Raw genomic sequence first — 17823 nt, 5'->3', positions numbered from 1 at the left:
GGTGCATCACTTCACAAACATTGATACCCTTTCTCATGTCTTGGTCCTCATTTCCCTCCCACCACCTCACCCCTCATCTTGTTTTCCTCCCTTCCCTATCTGACCTCAAATAACCAAATATGCATATATACAATATATCAGATAACTAGGTGAAATCCTGTAAAAATATGAGGTAACCAAGGACATCAAAAAAGATGAGAGATAACATAGTACATGAAGGACAACAATCACTCATTATATGGCTTTTGTCTCTATATCCTGGAGGTCTTTCATTTAGTGTCATTCTGTATTGCTTTATGTATCTAGGTTTTGTTCTATTGTAGATCTCTGCTGGGAAAGCCCAAGGTTTCTACTGATTATGACAAATAAGGGAAACAATTGAGCCTATATTCCTTTGAGTTTGGCTTATTTCACTAAATATGATTTTTTCTAAGTCTTTCCATTTCTTCCAGGAAATTCTTAAGAGTCTAAAATACCATTGTAATTTTGTTCTGTGCACATTCTATTTACACGAATTGCATTGAGAGCCTCACAGGCACTACTCCTCTGCTGAAAAACTATTTATTCTCCTGAACTGAATCTTTGCATCTGTCTATAAATACTCAGTCTCCAGAATCCTAAGGCTCTTAACTACTGTGCAATGAGGGAACAAGTTGGGGAATTATTTAGCCAATTACTCTTCACATTTTCCAGTTGGAAGAAGAAACAGAGAGCTGCCTAAATTTTCCATTTAGTTAAGTGTCCTACCCAAGACCTGAGTTCTGAGGATCCTGCTGCCCAGTTTCCTCAGAATCCTGCTAATGTCCCTGTTACTCAGGCTGTAGATGAAGGGGTTCGGCATGTGGGAGACCACGGTGTGCATCACCGAGGCCACCACAAACTTCTTGGAGCCGCGGAACACAGTCGAACCAGAGTACGCACCAAGCAAGGTGCCGTAGAAAAAGCAAAACACCGACAGGTGAGCCCCACACGTGGAGAAGGCTCTGTGCCTCCCGCTTTCTGTGGGGATCCTGAGGATGGAAGAGATAATTTTGTAGTAAGAGTAAAGGATTCCTGAAAGAGGAAATAAGCCCAAGACTACAGTAATTAAATATATGAACAGTTATTTGTAAGGGAACCAGAAGAGGACAGTTTAAATATTTGAGAAGCATCACAGAAGTAATTTGGGATTTCCACACTTTTAAAGCAAGTACAATGTAAGATCAATATATTGTGTGACTGGGAATTCAAAACACTAAAGAAAGCAGACACCAATAATAAGATCGACAGCAGTGAGGGTTCAAGTGGTCCGAGTAGTGCAGGGAGTGACAGATGGCCACAAAGTAGGTCATGACAGTCAGAAGCATGTCATCCATGCAGCCAAAAAAAAGAGAGACATCTGGGTGAGGCCGCCCCCATAGGAGATGGCTCTGCTGTGACTCTGGATGTTGACCAGGATCTTGGGGATCGTGGTAGATGTGAAGCAGATGTCAGGCAAGGAGAGGTTACAGAGGAAGATGTACATGGGGTTGTGGAGGTGAGGGTCATAGCTGACTGCCAGGATGATGAGCAGATTTCCCAGTATGGTGGTTAGATGCATAAAAAGGAAGAGCCCAAAGAGGACTGGCTGTATTTCAGGGTCATCTGAGAGTTCCAGGAGATGGAACTCAGAGACTGTGGTTAGATTTTCTGCTCTGAGATGACTTGGACAACTGCTAAAGGAAGAAATCTCATTAGAAAAGCATAATGTTTGTGTAGGAATATTCAACTGTATATACCTGATATTCAGATATGTATACATTTAAATGTGTAACATAATTGAGGTGCAGTGTACTTAGAAATATTTCTCTGCTGTGGCAATCCCACACTTGTAGCCTCTTCTAACTCAGGCAGGCCTTTTTTTCCCAGCCCTGTGCCTACACATCTGACCCACTGGGAGAACAACATATTAGAAATTCAAGATCATAAAAATAGCTAGAGCATGTCAGTACAACAATACAGCCCACTCTTATCTTCTTTTTAGAACAACTTTTTGGGGAGATCATTTGTGTAAGAATCATAGAAAGGACACAGTTCCAACATTTCCAAAAGATTCACAGTAGGACAGCTTTAGCCTAATTGAATTTGACTATACTGAGAAGAAATCAGACCCACCAACAGTCACTTACTGTCCCACTGCAACCCCAGGCAGACCAATCTGCTTCTGGTCCCTGTTGACTTTCCTATTCTGGTACTATGGCATTTGCAGGGAAATGAGTAGACCTAGAAATGTGCGAGTGAGTTCAGTAAGTCAGGCTCAGAGACAAAGGACACTTGTGCTCTCTCAGACATGGCTGTTAGATGTCATTTATATCCATATAAAAATCCATATACAGGTTTATGTGCATCTATACACAAAGTAATGTATGATGAGTAGAAGAGGATTCTGAGGGTGTTAACTCCTTGATCGCCTAAGCTGCAGTTTAATGAAATGAAAATCCCTTCTTGAATACTTGTTTGTTAAACATGACATTTGAAATATGATGTAAAAATCAATGTTAATAAACTCTTTTTAAACAGGGGGCGGAGTTCCCCCATGCCATTTTTGTGGTCTCTGTTGTGGCTAAGAGGTCTGTAGAAGTTCATACAAATGATTTACATGTCATTTTCCTCTTTACTCTTTTTTTTGCCAGTCGTGGGTTGAGATCAGGACCTGAGCACTGTCCTTGGACTTTCTCAAGGATAGAGCTCTACCACTTGAGCCACAGCACCATTTCTGGCTTTTTTCTATGTATGTGGTACTGAGGAATCGAACCCAGGTCTTCATGCATGCTAGGCAATCACTCTACCACTAGGCCAAACTCCCGGCCCTCCTCTTTATTCTTTCAACTCTTCTTAAAAGTCCTTGCTGTCTTTTGGGCCAGCAGTTTGTCCTAGTGGTAGTATGCTTGCCTAGCATTCATTGAAGACTGGGGTCTGATTTCTTGGTGGTGCTATGGCTCAAGTGGTAGAGCTGTATCCTTGAGAAAGCCCAAGGACAGTGCTCAGGCCCTGCATTCAAGCCCTGCACTGGCAAAAAATATTTTTTAAGTCTTTGCTATTTCTTTCAACTAGTCTGGAGGAAATAGTAAGTCCAGTCTTCCACTTTTGTAATACGCTTGTTTGTGTATGAGTTAAAAAAATGAAATGAATATCAGAAAGCTCAACCTACTTTAATTGTTTATATTTATTTATTTATTTATTTATTTATTTATTTATTTATTTATTTTGGGGGTGTCTTGGGGCTTGAACTTGTCCTGGGCACTGTCCCTGAGCACTTCAGCTCAAGGCTACCACACTACCCTTGAGCCAAGCCCCACTTCCCATTTACCTGATGTTAATTGGAGATAAGAGTCTCAGATCCTTTTGTGCCCAGGATTCTCAGACCTCAGCCACTTTAGTAGCTAGGATTAGAGGCAGGAGCCACCTCATTCAGCTCCTGGTTTTAAAAAAAATAGACAACATTCTACTTTCCAGTGACTCATGCCTGTAATCCTGAGATCTGAGGATAGCAGCTCTCAGTCAGCCTGAGCAAGAATGTCCTTGAAACTCTTAACTCCAGGGAACCACCAAAAGAGCAGGAAGTTGAGCTGTGGCTCGAGTGGTAAAGTGCCAACCTTGAGCCAAACATCTCAAGGATTGGTGACAGGACCTGAATTCAAGACCTGACACTACTATATTCTCCCTTTCCCTCTCCCTCTCCCACTCCCTCTTCTCTCTCTCTCTCTCTCTCTCTCTCTCTCTCTCTCTCTCTCTCTCTCTCTCTCTCTCTCTCACACACACACATACACACACACATTAACAAAAGTATGGAGGAAAAGTGATGCATATGAAATGAGAATGAATGACTTATAAAATTAACCCCTGAAGACAGGCCCTGGTGATGCACTTCTGTAATCCTAGCTACTCAGGAGGCTGAGATCTGAAGGTCATGGTTCAAAGCCATCCTTGGCATGAAGTCTGTGAGATGCTTATCTCCAATTAAACATCAGAAAACCAGAAGTGGCACTGTGGTTCAAGGAGTAGTGCAGTAGCCTTGAGCTGAAGGCTCAGGAACAGCCCTCAGACTCTGAGTTCAAAAAGAAAAATCCAAACTGATCTCAGAGATAATCACATGGCATTCTGTCAACCATGGCTCACTGTTGTGTGGTGTTCCTGTCACAGACAGCAGCAGCAGCCTCCAACACATCCTCCATCTCGTCGTCGTCATCATCATCATCATCATCATCATAATCACTATCATCATCATCATCATCATCATTATCATCAACATCCTCTCAGTAAAGCCTTCCTCATGGTCCACAAAACACACCTACAAATCCCTTCTCCATCCACCCTCAGCACTCACTCGCTGAAGCTGCCTCTCTCTTCAGCCATGATCCAAGTGGACAGGTCTGAGGACCCCAGAGCTGCCGTGTAGCACCAGTTCAGCCTCTATCCTCAGAGTGGATGTGAAGACTCCATGGAAGCAGAGCTGGGGGACGGTGACAAGGAGGAGGCAGGTCCTGCAGGCAGGAGAGTGAAGGGCAGGGAGCACAGGATCACCCTCCAATTCTAGGTGGCCTTGGAGGACTGAGGCCCACAGCTCCGAATTAGCCAAATTGAACACATCAATGACCAAGTCTCTGTGGACATTTCAAACAAAGAGCTGAGATGGCCTAAAGGAAATCCATGCTGTTCAAGACTCTATGTCTATGCACATCATTAATACACTGAAACTTCTATCACCTATGCTTCTCTGATCGAGAGATGGCATGGACTTTTCACACTCCTTATAATTGATCTCCAAACTGGGGTGACTTTTAATGAATTTTCATTGTTCTCTATCCATACCATATATTTTCAGAATTATTATGATTTCAAATTCAAAGTTTACAACTTTTCTAATTTTATTTTGTTTTATTATTCATATAAACATCTAATCAAACATTTTCTCTTCTTCCCACCTCCAAATGCCTACAGAAAACATTCCATGATTTAAGGATATATAAACCCTGAAGCAGTATAATCCCTGAAATTACAAATAAAATAAAGACAATAGTTGAGAAGTTGGGTATTAATTTTCCAGGTCTATCTATTCCCTTACAAACAGTACAATATATTTTTCTGATGGGTGTATATAATTTCATTGTGTTTATAGACCACATTTTCTTGTTTCGTGCATCCACCGAGGGGTATCTCGGTTGATTGCATATCTTGGATAAGTAAACAATGCTTCAGTGAAAATGGTGGTACTGACAGTTGCAGTGGGGAAATGTTTGTAGTGGATTTTTATCAAATGACCCAGAGTGGGAATGCTGGGTCATAGAGAATCTCTGTTCAGTCTTTTAAGTAATCTCCATAGCTTTCTAGAAATTTTACCCACAACATAGGAATGTCCCCTTCTGGCCCCATCCCCACCAGCATCTGTGACTATCAGTTTTCTTCATAATGGTCATCTAACTGAGGTTTGGTGGAATCTCAAATTTTTTTGATTTGCATTTTTTGTCAATCCTGGGGCTTGAACTCGGGGCCTGGGCACTGTCCTTAGACACTTTTTACTCAAGGTTAGTACTCTGCTATTTTGAGCCACACTGCGACTTCCAGCTTTTTCTATGGTTGTGGTACCAAAGAATTGAATCCAAGGCTTTGTGCATGGGAGGTGAGCAGTCTACCATTAGGCTACGCTTACAGCCCCACTTCCTATTTTTTCCATGCATGTGGCACTGAGCAGTTGAACCCAGGGCTCTATGCATGCTAGCTAAGCACTCTAATATCAGATTAACATTTGTCCATTGAATAGCACATTCACCGTTACCATACCTCTGCTGTGGTGACTAGTGCAGGAATTCCCTTGGATGTAAGAGATGTTGTGGTAGATCCTAAGCAGATGGCAGGGAAATGAGGTTGAAGCTAAAGCTTTATGCTTCTCACATGAGGAAGGAAAAAGTTGTTTACCAATACACAACAAATCTACATAGGGATCTAGAATTGGACATCCTTATGTGTGGGAGAAAGACAACAAGACTCTTACCTTCAATTAAACACCAAAAAAGTTGAAAGGAGTTATGTCTCAATGAAAGCAGTGCCAGCCTTGACAAAAAGAAAAAAAAATCAGGAACAGAGTAAGGTCCAGAGTTCAAGACCCAGAAAAAAGGATTGCAGTCCTAAATTCCAGAAATCTTAACAGCTTTAGTTTTGAAATCTCACCACTTGAGATCTCTCAATCTCAGTGACTTCTTTCTTTTCCCTTTCTCAAAATATTATTATGGTTAAATAGTTGTACCAGAGGATTCAACTTGTCATATTTATTTATGGTCTCTGTAATCAAAGTCATTCATTCCACAGTTCTTCTAGACTCTCTCATGCCCTACCAATCCCCTCAATTTGTGTGGATTCCTTTCCACATATGTACATGAACAAATGCAGTCATGATATTCTTTTGAACTCAGGGACTGGGTGCTGTCCCTGGTGCTGGTTTTGAACCATGACCCTCAGATCTCAGCCTCCGGAGTAGCTAAGATGACACGCATAAAACACCATCACACAGCTTTATTTCCCTTTAGTGTTTCCTGATGTTTTTAACTATACTGAGCACATTTTATTTGGTTCATTACAATTTCAATAAATAATGAAAACCCCAACTATGTGTCAAATATACCTGTAGCACCACTATACATTACAACAAAAAATAAAAAGATAAATTTTTAAAAAGTGGTCACAAACAGATCATTTTTCTTTTGGTAGCACTGGTGTTTGAATACAGGGCTTTCTGATTTCTTGGCAAATGATATAAAACGTGCTTTCTTTGTTTTTAGTAATTTACAGATGGGATCTAGGACTTTTGTGTTTTTTTTTAAAGAACTTATTAATGTTGATTTTTTACATCATATTTTAAATGACAAGTTTAACAAACAAGTGCTCAAGGAGGGAATGTCTCTTTACAATTACTAGGACTTAGTATGTAGAACTTAATCAAAATTAGGCTAAGGGTTTGCATGTCATAGAAACATTAATTTAAGAAATAAGACATTATGTCCATAGAGTGATAGGTTTTTATGTCTATATAGTTATGTTTATATTTCCATTACTATGTCCATAGCTTTGTGTGGGCAGTTATTGAATCCTTGCTCTTGTAATCTTTGGATTTAATAGCCACATATTAGGGATACCATGCGCCTTTTGTTCCTTAGGTCTTAACTTGTCTCACTCAGCATGATTCACTAAAATTAGGTTCATCCATTTCCCTGCAAATGCCATTGTTTTATCTTGTCTGTTGGCTCTGTAGAATTCCATTGTGTGTATATACCACATTTTCTGTATCCATTCATCTGCAGTAGGGCATCTGGGTTGTTTCCATCGCCTGGCTATTGTGAATAGTGCAGAGATGAACATAGCTGAGCAGTTGTCCTTGTAATATCTTGGGTCACGATGTTTAGGATAGATGCCCAGAGTGGTATTGTGGGACCGTAGGGAAGGTCTATTTGCAGTTCTTTAAGAAAACTCCACACTGCTTTCCAGAGTGGCTGAACTACTCTGCAGTGTAATAGGGTTCCTTTTTCTCCACAACCCCGCGAGCAAATGTGAAAATATGGAACCCTTCACGAATTTGCGTGTCATCCTTGCGCAGGAGCCATGCTAATCTTCTCTGTATCGTTCCAATTTTAGTATATGTGCTGTCAAAGCGAGCACGATCTAGGACTTTTTAATGCACAGGTCTGCCTGGATGCTTATATCTCAGGGATGAGCCTCTAACTGCCTGCTCATAAAAGCAAGGTGGATAATTTTTGTATTTTGCTTGCTTCTTTGCATCTTGGTTTGTACTATTCCTGGGGTTTGAACTCAGGATGTGGATACTTTCCCTGATTTTTTTCCTCAGGGCTATTTTTCTGCTTCTTGAGCCATAGCTTGTCTTTTTGCTCTGTGTGTGTGTGTTGTAATTGAATTTAAAAATCATAGTTGATGACGTGAGGGAAGAACTGGGACATTAGGATGGTAGGAATTACAGTATCCAGAATGAAATGCACTCTTCGCCTGACTCATGTAATATTAGCCCATTTATATAACACCTTTAAAATAACAAAAGTCATCAGGGGAAAAATTAAGGCACTAGTTTATAATTTTTCAATTAACTCAAGCAAAAGGGCAGGATGGGATAGCTGGCTACAAAATAACGTTCTGACTTCAAAGTCTGTCCAATAGTATTGAGGTAAAATGTACATATTACAAAATTTGCCACTCAATCCTTGCAATGTTGGGACTAACATCTGTAAACATCTGTCCTACTTACGAAAACTCTGTAAAATATACAGAGCTGCATGATCCAAAGTAATTTCACATCGAGAGTCCAGTACTAGAAAATCCTCTACCGTGCCTGCAATACCCCAGGAGATTTCTTCATCCTAGCTTTTTTTCTAAGTTTCATCTTTGTTTCCCTCCATCCCCCCTTTTTCTCTCTGTCTTTCTCTTTTTCTGTCTGTCTTTCTCTGTCTCTGTCTCTCTGTCTGTCTCTCTGTATCTGTCTCTGTCTCTCTGCGTCTCTCTCTGTGTCTCTCTCTGTGTCTTTGTCTGTGTCCCTTTGTCTCTGTCTCTGTCTCTGTCTGTCTGTCTGTCTGTCTGTCTGTCTGTCTGTCTCTCTGTCTCTCTCTCTCTCTCTCTCTCTCTCTCTCTCTCTCTCTCTCTCTCTATCTATCTATCTCTCTCTATCTCCGTCTGACTTTGTGTCCGTGTGTGTCCTAGGATTCTGACTCTGCGCCGAGGTACTGACCTTGAGGCTTTCCTGCCCAAAGGAAAGCTCAAACACTTGAGTAAGAAACTCCACTTTTGGCTTCCTGATAGCTAATTGGAGATGAGAGCTCACAGGTTTTGCTGCCCACGCTGGCTCTGAACCTTTATCCACAGAAATCCGGCTGTTGAGTAGCTAGGATTCCAGGTATGAGGCACCAGGCCTTGGACTGTAGCATAATTTAAAAAAACACAAACTCTTCAGTATCCTACATATAAGTAAATCAAAACCTCCAATATAACATCTACTTCTTCCTGAAGTAATTTCAGGAATTGAGGAATTTTCTGACAGTGGAGCAAGGGATTCCTGGGATGTAGGCAATGTTGGTTGACATTTAGTTACTGGGTTTCTTCCATTTCAATCATTTTTCTGATTATTGCACTTCCTATACTGGTTGCTAGCTGTGACCCTGGTGGCTGTTTTGTGATCAGTCAATAATCCCCTAGAGAAGAAATCAGTGTTCTCTTTCTGGAAGTCAGAGAGAGATGAGACAAATGTCCAGATTTTCACTGGAGGACTAACAAAGCCTATCACACCACTTTCCAGTATTTAATATTTGCTGACAATAGACAAATAGAAAGTTAGATTCACACCGTTTTTTTATCTAAGCATCTACCACCACTTCCATATATATTGAGTGTTCAGTCATATCCGTTTAGATAACTAGACAGACTGCAGTAAACAATAAGAGATTTTAAGTGAGAATCCTGTGATCTTCTATAGAACAGATTAATAATTTTTTACAATCTTCACTACTGCTATTCCCGGGACTCCTCTAACAGGATACCAAATTACTGGCTTGTCTTCATTATATTCATTATGTAGAAGCAGTCCTTGCAGCTGTTTTGCTCTTTAGTTAGGAAGCAATGCATTTGACTGTATTTCTTTTTTTTATTTTTATTTTTTTATTGTAATTAGTAAAAGGGTTACATGATATTTGCCAGATAGAAGGTGCATTAATTCACGTACATTGTTACCCTTTCACATGTCTTGGAGGGAAACGGGTACCTTGACTGTATTTCTTGACAAGAAGGAAAACTCTAAATCACAGGCATCTTGCAGAAAGCACTCTTGTATGAATAGTGTGGTACACTCACTACACACTTGGTTGTGTTGGTTCTCTGTTGGGTCATGTCCATGAAGTACACATGAAAACATTGTTCCATGCCTGAGGTGTATGAAAACGTCAGGCTCAATCCTCACAATGGACCATGAGTAGGGCAACACAGGAGAATTTCCAACTGGGGCTAATATTGCATTGGAGATATTTAGGGAGATGTCAGGGGACTGGCTGGTAATAGGCTCTTCTATGATTGTGGATGCACAATTCACAGAGCTCACAATTTGCCAAAATGATGCCGAACGAATCGTCTCTAGGCACCCATGTTATGGGGGAGGGGGTGAGGGAGAACAAATGCCTAAAATATAGATTTGAAGCATGTCCTTTGGTAAACAAAACTGGTCTGTCTATGCAAAGATGACAAGTTGAAAAGTATGGGTAATTATAGACTATACACGAAGGCTATTCTGCATTGCAAACCCTTTGGACAGTTCCCAGACAGTTCATCAAGGAAATATCTAGAATATCATTGTCTTGAATATGGAACTAGCAGGAAGGAATAAATCACATGGAATCATTGACCAGACAGTGAGAGAACTTTGTCACCATACTCAATATACATGTATAAAAGGAAGTGTGGATATTAATGTGGCAGGTGGGGGAGGGTGAGAGGGAGTATTTTGGAAGGTGGGATTGGGTTTAAGATGCGTTGTACATGTACATGAATGTCTTAAATGGAAAGTTCTACCTACAAACAAGTGAAGAATTAATATCTCCAAAAGGAGGAAGCACTGCTGGCTCACATCTGCGATCCTAGTTACTCAGGATGCTGTGAGTGAAAGATGAGGTTTTTTTTAATTAAAGAATTTATTAACATTGATTTTTACATCATATTTCAAATATCAAGTTTAACAAACAAATGTTCAAGAAGGGAATCTCTATATACAATCACTGGGACTTAGTTTTTAGAATTTAATCAAAATTAGGCAAAGGGTTTGTATGTCATAGAAACATATTAATTTATGAAATAAAACATTATGTCTATAAGGTCATAGGTTTTTATGTCTATATAGTTATGTTTATATTTCCATTACCATGTCCATAGCATTGGGTTTGAAAATATTGTGTCCTCGCTCTTCTACTCCTTGGATATAATAGCCACACATTAAGACACCATGCGCCTTTTATTCTCTTGGTCTTCACTTGTCTCACTCAACATGATTCTCTCTAGATTCATCCACTTCCCTGTGAATGCCATTGTTTTATCCTGTCTGTTGGCTATGTAGAATTCCATTATATTCATACATATATATGTATATATATCACATTTTCTGTATCAATTCATACGCAGTAGGGCATCTGGATTGTTTCCATCACCTGGCTCTTGTGAATAGTGCAGAGATAAACATAGCTGAGGAGGTGGCCTTATCATATCTTGGGTTATGATGTTCAGTGTAGATGACCAGAAGTGGTATAGCAGGATCATACGGAAGGTCTATTTTCAGTTCTTTAAGAAACTTCCACACTACTTTCCACAGTGGCTCAACTAGTTTACAATCCCACCAGCAGTGTAGTAGGGTTCTCCACAACCCTGACAGCACCTGCCATTGTCTGCGTACAAAATCTTGGCCATTCTTGTTATGGTAAGGTGGTATCTTAGGGTTTTTTTATTTGCATTTCCTTTATGACCATAGATGATTAACATTTTCTCATATGCTTTTCTGGCATTTTAATCTCTTCTTTTCATAAGTCTCTCTTTACTTCCCTTGCCTATTTGGTGAATGGTTTGTTGGGCTTGGGGGGGGGATTAATTTCTTGAGTTCCCTGTAGATACTGGATATTAAGCATTTGTCAATTGTATTATTGGTAAATATCTTTTCCCAGTTGGTTGGCTATCTCTCTACTTTTGCGACTATATTTTTTCAATATCTTTTTTATTGTAATTAATAGAAGGGTTACATGATATTTGCCAGATAAATGGTGCCTGATTCCCATACACTGATACCATTTCACATGTTATGGTCCCCATTTCCCTTCCCCCCTGCCCCACTCCTCATCTTGTTTTCACCCGTTCCCTATCCAATTTCAGATAACCAAATACAATTATATCCGATATATCAGATAACAAAGTGAGATAGTGTAACAATATGAGATAACCAAGGGACAGTAGAAGTGATGAGAGATAACATAGCACCTTAAGAACAACAATCATTTATTAAATGGCTTATGTTTACATCATATTTCAAATGACAAGTTTAACAAATAATTGTTCAAGGAGGAAACCTCTAATTATATTCTCTGGGGCTTAGTCTTTAGAACTTAATCAAAATTAGGCTAACGGTTTGTATGTCATAGAAACATATCAGTTTATGAAATAAAACATTATGATTATGGAGTCATAGGTTTTTAGTCTATGTAGTTATGTTTGTATTTCCATTACCGTGTCCATTGCTTTGGGTATGCAGTTATTGAGTCCTCTCTCTTGTACACTTTGGATTTAATAACCGCATATTAAGGATACCATGTGCCTTTTGTTCCTTAGGTCTTGACTTGTCTCACTCAGCATGATTCGCTCTAGATTCATCCACTTCCCTATGAATGCCATTATTTTATCTTGTCTGTGGGCTATGTAGAATTCCATTGTGTATATATAGCACATTTTCTGTATCCATTCATCTGCAGTAGTACATCTGGGTTGTTTACATCGCCTGGCTATTTTGAATACTGCAGAGATGAACATAGCTGAGCAGGTGTCTTTATAATGCCCTGGGTCATGCTGTTCAGGATAGATGCTTAGAAGTGGTATGGCAGGATCATAGGGAAGGTCTGTTTTCAGTTTTTTTTCATTGTAATTAATAAAAGGGTTACATGATATTTGCCAGATAGAAGGTGCATTAATTCACATACATTGATACCCTTTCACATATCTTGGTACCCATTACCCTTCTCCTCACATCCCCCACCCATCTTGGTTTTCCCCCCTTCCCCATCAAATTTCAAATAACCAAATACAAATAAATTCAATATATCAGATAACAAAGTGAGATACTATACCAATATGAGATAACCAAGGGAAAGCAAAGGAGATGAGAGACAACATAGTATATTATGGACAACAATCATTCATTATATGGGTTTTGTTTCAATATCCTAGAGGTCCTTTCAATTAGCTTCATACTAAATGGCCTTATGTATCAAAGTTTTGCTCTATTGCAAATCTCTGCTAGTAGTGCCCAAGGTTTCTACTGATTATGACAAATGAGGGAAACCATTGAGCCTAAGTTCCTTTGAGTCTGGCTTACTTCACTTAATATGATTTTTTCTAAGACTTTCCATTTCCTAACAAATGGGGCAATGTCATTCTTTCTGACAGCAGCATAGAATTCCATTGTGTACAAATACCACAACTTGTTGATCCACTCATCAACTGAGGGACATCTAGGTTGGTTCCATATCTTTTCTATGGTGAATAGTGCCGCAATGAACATTGTTGTGCTAGTGGATTTAGTATGCCCTTGTTTCTGGATGGTTGGATAAATGCCTAGTAGTGGAATTGCTGGGTCATAGGGGAGCTCTATGTTTAGCCTTTTGAGGCACTGCCACACTGCTTTCCATAGTGGTTGAACGAGTTTGCACTCCCACCAACAGTGTAGTAGTGATCCCTCCTGGCCACATAACAGCATCTGTTATTATTCGTTTTCCTGATCCTGGCCATTCTAACTGGAGTGAGGTGGAATCTTAGAGTTGTTTTGATTTGCATTTCTTTTATGACCAGAGATGTTGAGCATTTCTTCATGTGTCTATAGGCCATTTTTGTTTCTTCTTCAGAGAAGACTCTCTTTAAGTCTTTGGCTCATTTTTTAATGGGATGGTTGTTACTTTGGAGATTAGCTTTGGAGTGATTCAATTTTTTGAGTTGTTGATATATTTTAGATATGAGGCCTTTGTCCATTGTTTGGTTGATGAAGATCTTCTCCCAGTCTGTAGGCTTCCTAATTAATTTACTAGCTATGTCATTTGCCATACAAAAGCTCTGCAGTTTAATGCAGTCCCACTTATCCAGCCTTTCTCTGATTTGTTGTGATTCTTGGGACTTATTAAGAAAGTTTCGACCTGTGCCAAGGAGGCCTAGTGTATCTCCTATTCCTTCCTGTAAAGTTTTCAGTGTGTCAGCTTTTACCTCCAGTTCTTTGATCCATTTGGAATTAATTCTGGTGCAAGGTGACAAAGAGGGATCCAAGTTTAGGTTTCTGTAGGTGCTTAACCAGTTCTGCCAGCACAACTTGTTGAAGAGGCTGTCTTTCTTCCATTCTATTTTTTTGGCTCCCTTGTCAAAGACTAGGTGGCCATAGGTCTGTGGTTTAATATGTGGGTCCTCAGTTCTATTCCAATGTTCTTCAGGCCTGTTCCTGTGCCAGTACCAAGCTGTTTTGAGAATTTTAACTCTGTAATAGAGTGTAAAGTTTGGAACTGAAATTCCTCCAGCGCTGTTCTTTCTGCTGAGAAGTGTTTTTGCTATACATGGTCTTTTATTATTCCATATGAAATTTTGAATTGCCTTTTCTATTTCTTTAAAGAATGCCATTGGGATATTGATGGGTATTGTGTTGAATTTGTAGATAGCCCTTGGCAAGATTGTCATTTTCACAATGTTGATTCTTCAAATACAGGAGCATGGGTGGTTTTCCATTTTGTTAGTTTTGCTTCAATTTCCTGTTTTAGGGTTTTTAAAGCTTTCATCAAGAGGTCCTTTACATTCTTAGTTAAGCTAATTCCTAGGTACTTTATTTTCTTTGAGGCTATTGTGAATGGTGTTGCTTTCCTGATTATTGCCTCGTTCCTCTCACTGTTGGCGTAAAGGAAGGCAGTTGATTTTTGAGGGTTGATTTTATAGCCTGCTACTCTTCCAAAGTTTTTAATCAGCTCAAGGAGCTTGGGAGTAGAGTCTACAGGATTCTTTAAATACAGAATCATATCATCTGCAAAGAGGGATAGTTTTATTTCCTCTTTCCCTACTTGGTTCCCCTTTATGCTTGCTTCTTGCCTTATTACACTGGCTAGGAATTCTAGTACTATGATAAAAAGTAGTGGAGAGAGTTGGCATCCTTATCTCATTCCTGATTTTAGAGGGAATGGCTTTAGATTTTCACCATTAAGTGTAATACTAGCCGTGGGTTTCTCATACACAGTCTTTATTTTTTTTTGCCAGTCCTGGGCTTGAGCTCAGGGCTTGAGCACTGTCCTTGGACTTTCTCAAGGCTAGAGCTCTACCACTTGAGCCTCAGCACCACTTCCGGCTTTTTTCTATGTATGTGGTACCAAGGAATTGAACCCGGGTCTTCGTGCATGCTAGGCAAGCACTTTAACTAGTAGGCCAAACTCCAGGCCCCACAATCTTTATTATATTGAGGAATGTTCCATGGATTCCTAGTTTCTCCAGATCTTTTAACATAAAGGGGTGTTGTATCTTGTGAAATGCCTTTTCTGCATCGATTGAGACAATCATGTGATTATTGTCCTTGCTCCTGTTGATGTGTTGAATTATATTATTTGATTTGCGTATGTTGAACCAGCTTTGCCTCCCTGTGATGAATCCAGTTTGATCATAGTGTATAATTTTTTTGATGAGTTGTTGTAGACGTTTGGCCAGTATTTTGTTGAGAAGTTTTGCATCGATGTTCGTCAAAGTAATGGGTCTAAAATTCTCTTTCTTTGATGAATCTCTGTCTGGTTTGGGATCAGGGTTATACAGGCTTCATAGAATGAGTTTGGTAAAGAACCTTCGTTTTCAATTTCGTTGAAGAGTTTGAGGAGTATTGGTGTGAGCTCTGCTTTGAAGACCTTATAGAATTCAGCTGTGAATCCATCTGGCCGCAGCTTTTCGTGGCTTGGAGCCGGGTGAGAGTGGTGAGGGAGGGGTCCTCGCTTTCTGAATTCTTTGATAAAGTTGGATGTGAGGTTTAACTGGATTTCTTTTCCGGTTTGAGTCCTTCTGCGTTGCCTTTTGAGTTTGTTGTTGTGGATTACTTAAGATAATTGGCTCGTGGGACTCCCTGGTTCTCTGGTTTTGTGAGAGAGATCTAGGCAGCGTCCCTATTGTGTCGGCACCATCTTCCTTCTGCAGTGAACATCTTTATGCAAGTGGCTTTAGTAGGACAATTTTTATGGACTATTGGGTCAATGCCAAGGAGTAGGATTGCTGGGTCATAGGGGAGCTCTATGTTTAATCTTTTGAGGAATCGCCTTACCGCTTTCCATAGTGGTTGACGAGTTTACACTCCCATGAACAACAATCCCTCCAGGTTACTGACCAATTTTTTTTATGAGTACATTTCTTTTTTAATAGTTTTGACCTCTTCCCTCCTTACCTATTCATTCTTTTTTCCATATATTTTTATTTTAATTAATAGAACGGTTACATTACAGTCGCCAGATGGAAGGTGCATTACTTCACATACATTGATACCCTTTCTCATGTCTTGGTCCCCATTTCCCTTCCCCCACTCCCATCCTCATCTTGGTTTCCCCCCTTTCCTATCCAATTTCAAATAACCAAATACAAATATATCTAATATATCATATAACAAAGTGAGATACTGTAACAATATGAGATAACCAAGGGACAGCAAAAGAGATGAGAGATATCATAGTACATTAAGGACAACAATCACTCATTATATGGCTTTTGTTTCTATATCCTAGAGGTCATACTATATGGCCTTATGTATCTAGGTTTTGCTCTATTGCAAATCTCTGCTAGAAGAGTCCAAGGTTTCTACTGATTATGACAAATGAGGGAAACCATTGAGCCTATGCTCCTTTGAGTTTGGCTTACTTCACTTAATATGATTTTTTCTATGTCTTTCCATTTCCTTTCAAATGGGGAGATGTCATTCTTTCTGACAGGAGCATAGAATTCCATTGTGTATAAATACCACATCTCGTTGATCCACTCATCAACTGAGGGACATCTAGGTTGGTTCCACATCTTTGCTATGGTAAATAGTGCTGCACTGAACATTGTTGTGCTACTGGATGTAGTATGTCCTCGTTTCTGGACAAATGGGTAAGTGCCAAGCAGTGGAATTGCTGGGTCATAGCGGAGCTCTATGTTTAGTGTTCTGAGGAACTGCCATACTGCTTTCCATAGTGGTTGAAGGAGTTGGCACTCCCATCAGCAATGTAGTAGTGATCCCTCCTGGCCACATCCCCAGCAGCAGTTGTTATTAGTTTTCTTGATCCTGGCCATTCTAACTGGAGTGAGGTGGAATCTTAAGAGTTGTTTTGATTTGCATTCCTTTGATGATCTTACTGACCAATTTTTACAGGAGATAGACCCATATCTAAAATACTGTGCAGACATTTATTTATTTAGTCATGAGGCGTGAACTCTGGCCTGGGTGCTGTCCCTGAGCTCTTCAGCTCAAGGCTACCGCCCTACTCTTGAACCACATCCCCTCTTCCTGTTTTCTAGTGATTAATTGGAGGTAAGAATCTCTTGGCTTTGTATTTCCTGGGCTGGCTTTGAACCGTGATGCTCAGATCTCAGCCTCCTGAGTAGCTAGGATTACAGCCATAAGCCACCGCGCCCGGCCCACATAGACATTTAAAGAAAAATAATTGAGGAGTGACAGTAAGAGCAATGTGTCTCTTAAGCTGTCACTTTGTTTAACTCCTCAGCAATTACATCTCTCTACACACTACATCCCAGGTGTGGTGAAGGAATCATGCATGCGTATGTGAGACATTGATGTGGATAAAGAGGTAGGAGAGGTAGGGACTGGAAGGTTACCGAAAGAACAAAGATGAGAAAGAGGGAAAAGTACTGGATAAAAATCACCCTAGGAAATGGCAGCTGAAATCTGTCTCCTCATCTTTTTTTTTCTTTCTTTTATGGCCAGTGATCAGTCAAAGAAAAGTAAATGAAGAGGGTAAATGCAAAGCCAATTTTGTTGCTGTTCCAATGTTCCAGTGTGCTAAGACATATAAAATTAAACAATGT

The 17823-nt window shown here is 39.9% G+C and overlaps 1 non-coding gene across 1 annotated transcript; it reads right to left on the bottom strand.

Moving 5' to 3' along the window:
* Positions 1-7561: 7561 nt before the first annotated feature.
* Positions 7562-7668, bottom strand: LOC150068312 (U6 spliceosomal RNA). Its single transcript, XR_016538631.1, has one exon. It is a non-coding gene; the product is annotated as a U6 spliceosomal RNA (small nuclear RNA).
* Positions 7669-17823: the final 10155 nt, after the last annotated feature.

Source organism: Megascapheus bottae, chromosome 1, assembly GCF_031878675.1.
Source record: "Megascapheus bottae isolate mThoBot1 chromosome 1, mThoBot2.hap1, whole genome shotgun sequence".
NCBI lineage: Eukaryota > Metazoa > Chordata > Mammalia > Rodentia > Geomyidae > Megascapheus > Megascapheus bottae.
The sequence above is the reverse complement of the archived record's forward strand: the minus strand, read 5'-3'. Positions and strand labels throughout refer to the sequence as shown.